Source organism: Sphaeramia orbicularis, chromosome 12 (genome assembly GCF_902148855.1).
Source record: "Sphaeramia orbicularis chromosome 12, fSphaOr1.1, whole genome shotgun sequence".
NCBI lineage: Eukaryota > Metazoa > Chordata > Actinopteri > Kurtiformes > Apogonidae > Sphaeramia > Sphaeramia orbicularis.
The window spans coordinates 1,598,396-1,607,698 of NC_043968.1; the positions used below are offsets into that span (position 1 = coordinate 1,598,396).

Below are 9,303 nucleotides of genomic sequence, written 5' to 3' on the forward strand. Positions count from 1 at the left end.
AGCAAGATAAGTCAAAAAGTTAAGGACGGATTTTGATGAAATTTTCAGGAAATGTTGTTACTGGCACAAGGAACAAATGATTAAATTTTGGTGGAGATGGGGGGGGGCACTGATCTGCCTTGGCGGAGGTCTGCGCTCTCCGAGTGCTTTTGTAGTTTGACATAAATCTGCAGTCATAGGCAGATTGAGATCAAATGTGGTTTATATTGATGGTCTTCCAAATGTCCATGTTCTGTCTACCATCCAGAGTTCAGATGGGCTCATTTTCATTCACTAGGTGGAGTTTTGGGGGTTAAATGGGCTCTCTGACCATTATTCTGACACTATCAGGTCCATGTAGCTCAAACTGAGTTTGTGTCGATTGTCTAACACAGGGGTGTCAAACTCCGGTCCTCGAGGGCCGGTGTCCTTCATGTTTTAGATATTTCCCTCTTCCATCACACTTGGAAGCCATTACATCATTCTCAGGCTTCTGCAGAGCATGACGGTGAGCTGATCATTAACTGAACCAGGTGTGATGGAAAAGGGAAATATCTAAACCATGCAGGATGCTGGCCCTGGAGGACCGGAGTTTGACACCTGTGCTCTAACAGTTCTCTTTCTTCATGACACTACCTTGAGTTTGTATGATGTCATATTTGGACACGGGGGGTGTTTTCTCTGATTCTGATCTGGTCAGACACATGTGGGGTCACCATGGCAACTGCGGACAAACCCAAATGGGACCCTTATATGCAGCCCACATGGAACCCTTCTGGGGCCCACATGGATCCCTTCTGGGGCCCACATGGACATGCTGGCTGGGATGAGACTGAGATGAATCCAGACTTATTCTTGGAGCTTCCAACAAAAGAACATGCTAACAATTTAGTGATTTTTCAGACCCCTCTAGAGACTTTTAATCCAAAAGCCACTAGTGTCAAATCCATTCACAGTTGCATGAAATGCATGATGGGGTATTTGCCAACCAGTCCATCTGATCTTGGTTTTTACGAACTTTTAAATGGAACGGTACTTGGGCTTGAACTGATGATGTTTCATGAGATCGTGAGAACAGAAGAACAGACAAGAAGACGTACTGAAAAACGCCTACAGTGTGACATCCTGGCATCATGTGCATCACAATAAGTGTCCGTAGGAAACACAACAGTGGAACCAATGTTTAGCTGCAGTGAAATTAAGGAAACAAAGCTTCAATTCAACGAAATTTTTACTGAATTATTATTTTTTTTATCTATTCAAGTCAATTAAATAGTTGAAAATCATTTCATCTCTAAATGTGACAGTGATAAATGTTGCCATAGATACCTGTGGTGTGTTTTCTTCTATTTGTGCCCAGTTTTTAGCAAGGTTATTATCGTTAATGAAAACTAACGAAATGACAAAAACTAGAATTGAAAAAACATTTTCGTTAAACTGAAATAAATAAAAACTATAACTAAAAGAAAAAAATAACTGAAACTGTATTGTGTGCTTACAAAACTAACTAAAACGGATAAAAATTATGGATAAAATTCCTTTAGTTTTCGTCTTTGTCAATGTCCGATTGATATGAAATCGATTTATTTCGTTCTAGCAATTTTATCTGGTGGCACCATACGACACTTCGCGGTCCGTCACTTGTCGTCACTTGTTGCTTAGAGTCGTCTTCTGGTCCCCACTCTACCTGGAAACATGGAGACTAAAGCAGCAGAGTCCTGTCTGGGATTTATGTGAATACGACGGCGAGGAAGATAAAAGATATGAAAAAATAAAACTAAACTAAAACTAAGCATTTAGAAAAAAATGAAAACTAATAAAAACTAGCAAACAAAAACAAATTAAAACTAACTGAATTAGAGAAAAAAAAGTCAAAACTAAATAAAACTAAACTAGAATGAAAAATCCAAAACTATTAGAACCTTGGTGTTTTGTCATTACTCGGCTGTTCTGATGGTTACGTATGTGGACTTTAGGAGTTCTGTTATGAAACAGTGGAATGTGGAATGCAGTGCCTTCCCAATCCTTCTTAACTGGGATCAGGTCAGTTTGTGGGGGTCTTAGAGCCACGTTGGGGTGGACCCACGCTCAGAACCAAACCGTGGTCAGAGCTGGAAGGTGGGACGTTTTGGACGTTTACGTGGACGGTGTTTTCAGTTTGACATCATTCAACAGCTGCTTTGCATCGACTCACTACCTAACTTCTGTCGTTTGTCCGTAGGAGGCCTTTACCTGGAAAATGCCTTTTCTGTGACGCCCACTGAAGCTGAATAAGTGCGTCCGGAAAACAGGAAGTCATTCAGCCTCAACGCCAACGGGAGGAACGAACGACGGCCCAACTTCCCTCTGACAGAGTTCTACCCGACAGAACCATGTCGACCAACAACGACACCGACACAGGAAGAGGAACCAAAGCCTCCAAAGTGTCAAAGGATCATAAAAAGGTAGGAAAACAGGATGTGTGAGGGACCGCCACACCTGCCGGTTTATAGACGTGTGTCGTAAATGCAAAATGCAGAGGCCTGTTTATTCATCTGCCATAAAAGTCAACAAACAAGAAGAAAAACTGAGCAAAATATACAACAAAATGAACAAAAAATAATGAAAAAAAGACATGATTGTCAACAAAATAACCAAAAATTAACAAATACTGATCAAACTAACCAATAAACTGATTAAAAGTGAATATAAAAGAATATAATAATCAACAAACTGAACTCAACAGTCAACACCAAGAACGAAATGGATAAAAAAGAGGAAAAACTGACCTGAACTGAACTGGTTAGTCATTTCTCTGACATAAATTCCTTCATGGGGTCATTTCTTAATTTACTAATAATCCAAAACTCACAAACATTTAACAGAAAAATATCAGATTCTCCATTTTCAGAAGTTGCAACATGAATTTTTCTTTTTTTTTTTTTTTGCATTTTTACTGAAATACAACAGTTAAATGATCGTTGCTGATTTATGTGTTCAAGTTTAGCTTTTGTAAAACCCAAACATTTATGTTCCACATACGAAGAGTTTGGATGGTTTTGTTTGTTTGTTTATGTTTGTTGAAATGTGTCTAAATATAGACATAATGATGTAAGTCTCAGTTTAGTCCAAACAAACCTCTTATTGTTGGTTGTGGTTCTTATGTAACGGAGCTGATTAAACCGATCGGCTTCAGCCACTGACTTGGACAGATTTACCTGAAGGAACATTCCTCCAACAGTTTAAGCTCAAAACTTTAGGGAATGAACAAGAACTGGGGTTTGCTTTAACCTGGGGTTTGCTTTAACCTGGGTTTGATTTTAATCTGGGGGTTTGTTTTAATTTGGGGGGTTCAAGGTCTACAAAGTGTGCTCACAGTTTTGAGAAATTTTGATCTTTGAATTTTTGAAAATTTTGTTGAAATATTCTAAATGTTCCTTTCCTTCTACTGGTCCATCTGTTGATGGTTTAGAACATGTAAATGGTTCCAGATATCAGTCTAGTTCCTATTAATCACTGATAGAAGTCATATATGGACTGTGATTGGATGAGATGAGTTCTCCTCCAGTGAAAGTCCCGCCCACTTCTATAGTTAGATTGATCTGCATCCAGACCACAGGACTGGAACATAGAACAGAACCAGGAATGGAACACAGAACAGAACCTGAACACCTCACACATTCCACTGGTTCTGATCCACATAGAACAGACTCTGTCGTACAGGGACACTGGAACTGTTTTTATTGGACAAGTGTTGTTTGACAAAAACTATAAAACATGTATATTTGAATTTGCAGTTGTTCCTGGATGCTCCAGAAAAGGAAGGAGTTACTAAAAAATCTGGAAAACAATGAGTAAAAGTGTTTTCATCATCATGTACTTTTCTGAAGCGACCTCCTGCCTGTAGTGAAACCAGAGCAGTTACACAATAATATGAACTGAACACAGAGTGGTGGGTTGTGTTCAAGTCCATCTGTCCATTTGAGAATCAGCAGAAAAAAGAACCAACGTGAAACCACTGAAGACACACAGACTATAAGATTTATCTGTAATGATTTATTCAGGACTGATTTAATTCAGAGAGCTCAAGTAAAATAATAGAATAATAACATAAATAATAAAAAAACAAACAAACTTTGTTTTATGTGAATAAAGTAAAATGACATAATGGAAATGTACAACCTGAAATAAGTGTGATGTCAACAATATTATGTCTCAGCTTATTAACACAACTTACAGTGGATCTATAAATACACAAAACATGTAGTAACAGGCAGAATATTATTAAGATTATACTTAATTATATGTAATTTTCTTTAGACATTCCAGGTTGTTCATATTTGTTCAGTTATTCACATTTTATTGTGAAAGGATAGTTTATAAATGTAAATATTTTCATAATTTAATGAGTTTTTGCACTAAAACAAAGAGAAAAATTTGAAGTTATTATTTATAGACATAATGTTTTATATTTATTTATTTATTTATTTATTTACATGAAGCCAAGAATAAAATTTGGAGTCATTATTTATAGGTTATTATTTGTAGATTATTGCTGTTATTGTACTTGAGCTCATGTGATGCTCTGATGGTCTGATCCACTTTATATCATATTTGTCACGATGACATCCTGGATGTTTAATCTTCAGTGTAATTTTTGCAATTCGCAGTTTCATCCTGTGGGCCAGACTGGACCCTTTGGTGGGCCAGTTTTGGCCCAGGGGTCGTATGTTTGACACCCCTGCTTTCTTCATCACGTGTTCCAGGTCCAGGGTCTGGACCTGGATGAACCACTAACACGTGTGTGTTTTTTGGGTTTTGTAGCCGACCGCCGCTGCCCTGAAAGGAGCCATCCAACTGGGAATTGGGTATGCAGTGGGAAACCTGAGCTCCAAACCCGACAGAGACGTCCTCATGCAGGACTTCTCTGTGGTGGAGAGCGTCTTCCTGCCCAGGTACGACTCATGTACACCGCCATCACAGACCAGGATGGGTTCAAATTAGGGATGCACCGATACCACTTTTTTCCAGACCGAGTACGAGTACTTACATTTGAGTTCTTGCCAATACTTTTCCTTAATAATCCCATTCCAGTTGTTAGTTCCTTTTGTAAATGTGCTTTATTGTCGTTGTCATTAGTCTGACTGGAACAAAGTGCTGCTACTGACATTTAATGTGTTGGAATGAGCGTTTGTCAATTAATCCACCAGGGGGCGCCGCTCTGAATTAACCATATTGGACAAATACCACGAAGAAGAGGAAAGTTTTTTTGAGAAGAAGAACAAAGTCAGTAATAACAAACATGGACACAACACTAATGAGATACTAATATCACAGCGTTTTCTCTGGTAAGGTTTAAAAGCTTAGCTTCAGCAGGAAGAGAAATGAGTGATAAGTTTGGTTTTCACTTCTACTGGCAGTGGTCCGCACCACTCCGTACTCCCGCTGGTATTCTCCGTCTGGGTACTCATCCTCCATCACCTGGAAAACAGGTGGAATGTACGCAGAGGACGGACAGAACGCTGCGTCTGTATCTGTGTGTGTCTGGAACGTTACTGTCAGTCAGCGTTACTTTTATCACCGTCATTTATTTGGTTCAGTCTCCACACTCTTCACACTCCACACACATTATTCCTCCTCCTCGTACCTGCTGCACTGAACTGGGAATGTCACACGGCCGTAAGTGGTATCAGTGCATTTGTATCAGATATCTTTTACGAGTACGAGTACAAGTACACACACTGATACTCATATCGGTATCGGTGCATCCCTAGTTCAAATGGATAAACGCTCATCAGCTGTGACAGTCTGAAACTGACAGTGAAGTGGTTTTAATGTTGATTATCCAACTCCAATAGTCAATACAAGAAAAGCACTCGGAGAGCGCAGACCTCTGCCAAGACAGATCTGCCCCCGCGATCATCACCAAAATTTAATAATTTCTTCCTTGTGCCAGTATCAACATTTCCTGAAAATTTTATGAAAATATGTCCATAACTTTTTGAGTTATCTTACTGACAGACAAACACACATGCACGCAAACACACAAAGCAAAGTGATCACAATACCTCATGGTGGAAGTAACAATGAACAAAGTGGACACAAATGAACAAAAACGGCCAAAACATGAAGGAATACCAAAGAAACTAACCAACAAAATATTAAAGAATTAATGCAAAAGAATATAATAGTCAACAAAGTGAATGAAATCATCAACAAAAATGAACAAAATCTGATCAAACTAACGAACAAAGAGATATAAACATATGTTAAACTGGGCTGGAGCTCAGCTCCGCCTCCTTAGCTCAGCTCCGCTTCCTTAGTTCCACAACAACCCAGTAGTTTGTAAATGTTAGTCTCAGTACAGATTCATTCATCTATCTGCGAACAGGATTAAAAATCAATCAGTCAGTCACATTTTCTTCATACAGGCCCACATCAAATCCACAGTTATCTGAAGACACTTTGCATTTGGATCTGGTCTAAACCAGACTCTTAAACCAGTTCACAGACTCTTAAACCAGTTCACAGACTCTTAAACCAGTCCACAGACTCTTAAACCAGTTCACAGACTCTTAAACCAGTTCACAGACTCTTAAACCAGTTCACAGACTCTTAAACCAGTCCACAGACTCTTAAACCAGTTCACAGACTCTTAAACCAGTTCACAGACTCTTAAACCAGTCCACAGACACCAACAGAAAAACCACCTTTAACAGGTTTAAACCTGGAGCAGACCCCGACTCTGGAGGACGGACCCCTGACAGGAGCAGTTCAAGGGTTAAAGGGTGTTTACATAAACATTAGTTTTGTGGTCTGTGTGTGCAGGTATTTTTTCTTATTAGATGTTGTTTTTTTTAGATTGAACTTTATTGATCCCATGGTCAGAGCCTCCAGACAGTTAAGGAGGTTTTTTTGTTTTTAAAGGTAGTATTTGCTCGTTCCTGGGTGGACTCTAACCACCAACCTTCGGATGAATGCACTGACCTGTTGTTCCACAGACACACTGTGTGTTCCTCCACTTTTCTCTCAGATCAGTTTATACTGTGATGCTCTGTAAAACGAGGCTCAAGACCCACCTTTTTAATTTGGCTTTTAACTGATGCTTCTGTTTTATCTACTCAAAGGTTTTATAGTTATATTTAATATATATATCTTAAGATTCTTTTAACCAGTGCTTCTGTTTTATCATTTTAATGTTTAATATTTTTATTATTTTCATATATGTCTTAAATTTAGCTTCTTTTAATCAATTCTTTTATATCTTCTTAATGTTTCTTATTCTCCGGCGTTTCATCAGAGGGAGCCCTCCAGGGGGCGGCTGCGGACTCCGAGGGCTGTGGCGCCTTCTCTCACTGAGGTCCGCTCCTTTCTGGTGGGTGTGGGGTCCCAGTTGGCCCTCTCCCACTGGTTGGGATGCGGGGCTGTGTTGCTGGTGCCTGGTCGCCGGGGTCGGCGGCTGCCTCCTGGTGCGGACGGCTCCCTGAGACAGCGCCTCCTCTTTTACTTTTACTTTTATATTTTTGTTCTGGTCTACCTGTGCTCAGCCAGTCTTCTTAAGTATGTGTGAGCTTGTGGGTTTGCATGTATATGTGTGTGTGTGTGCGGGTGAGTGGGTGGGTGTGGGTGGGGGGCGGTACTGATTTTTAACTGATATTTAAAGCACTTTGTGCTACAGTTTTTAATGTATGAAAAGTGCTATATAAATAAAGATTATTATTATTATTATTATTATTATTATGTGTATTCTGTCATTTCCAGTCAGTTTTTGGACACGTGCATTTCCCTGTTCATGCTTCTGGGTTAGGGTTAGGGTTAGGGTCAGGGTCCTGGTGGTTAGGGTTAGGGTTAGGGTCAGGGTCCTGGTGGTTAGGGTTAGGGTCCTGGTGGTTAGGGTCAGGGTTAGGGTCAGGGTCCTGGTGGTTAGAGTTAGGGTTAGGGTCAGGGTCCTGGTGGTTTGGGTTAGGGTTAGGGTTAGGGTCAGGGTCCTGGTGGTTTGGGTTAGGGTTAGGGTCAGGGTCCTGGTGGTTTGGGTCAGGGTTAGGGTCAGGGTCCTGGTGGTTAGGGTTAGGGTTAGGGTCAGGGTCCTGGTGGTTTGGGTTAGGGTTAGGGTTAGGGTCAGGGTCCTGGTGGTTAGGGTTAGGGTCCTGGTGGGTTTTACTGTGACATCACCTTCATTCTGTGTCAGTTTGAACTAAATAAGGTCCAGTTCTGATGGTGTCGTTCTTGTATCAGTGGTTGGATGGACACAGCTGGTCTGATGTTTGGATTTCAGACCTTGTTTTTGTCTCTTTTGTCTCCAGTGAAGGCAGTAACCTGACGCCAGCTCATCATTACCCAGACTTCCGACTGAAAACGTACGCTCCGCTGGCCTTCCGCTACTTCAGAGAACTGTTCGGCATCAAACCAGACGACTACCTGGTGAGTGTGGAACTCGGTATCAGACCTCCACCAGCAGTGGATGCCAAGAACATGTTTCACTCAAACACTGAACTGAAGGAAATTATACATTAATCTTCCATGTTTCAACTTCTGCATCTCAGAGGCAAATGTTCTTTTTCCTTGCGCTGTCCTATGACCCCACAGAGACATTTAGCAGGATTTTGTACCATTTTGATGCATTAAAATCACTCACTTTATTGATATTTTGGCCACTTTTTGCTATTTTTTTTCCTTCATTTTTGTCCATTTTGTTCATTGTGTTGATATATTTTTGAAAATGTGATCATATTCTTTCTTTTTTGCTATATTTGTTATATTTTTTTTATTTAGTTGTATTTATTTGTCGCAGCTAAAAGTGAAAGTTCTGCATTAAAATCATATAAAATCCTGCATGAACTCTGTCTCAGTGGTGCAGTAGGTCAGTGCAGATGAAAACAGAATCATCCGTCTTCATTCATTGATCAGATTTAGTCGTTTGTTTCCAGCTCTTTTTCATTGATTGTAACTAAGTGTTATTTTTTTCTGGAGCAGAGTGAGTTTTATCGCTCCTCTGGGAAATCAAGGGTTTTAAATGTATTTAATGAGGGTTGTATTTGCTCGTCTATGGGTGGGTTTGAACTACCAACCTTTCAGTTAACAGTTGAATGCACTGACCTGTTGTCTGGTCCTTTGTCATCTCGTAACCCAATTGGCTGTCGTCTATTCTCACAATGGACTTCTGTTTCCACACTTGGACTAAAACATAAAACCAGCTGAACCTGATCTGGGTAGTGTCACACAGACCTAGTTCATGTAGGCTTTTGTCAGATTTTGATGCAGAACTGTCACTTTTTGCAGTGTATTTTCAGTGTGTATTCATATGTTTATTGAAGTCCTGGATGTGACGTCCTGTTAATCGGTGTT

General features: G+C 40.1%; 1 pseudogene; it reads left to right on the top strand.

The window, feature by feature from the left end:
- Positions 1 to 2,006: 2,006 nt before the first annotated feature.
- LOC115429327 (phosphatidylinositol 4-phosphate 5-kinase type-1 beta-like) overlaps positions 2,007 to 9,303 on the top strand; it is a 31,531-nt pseudogene continuing 24,234 nt past the window's right edge.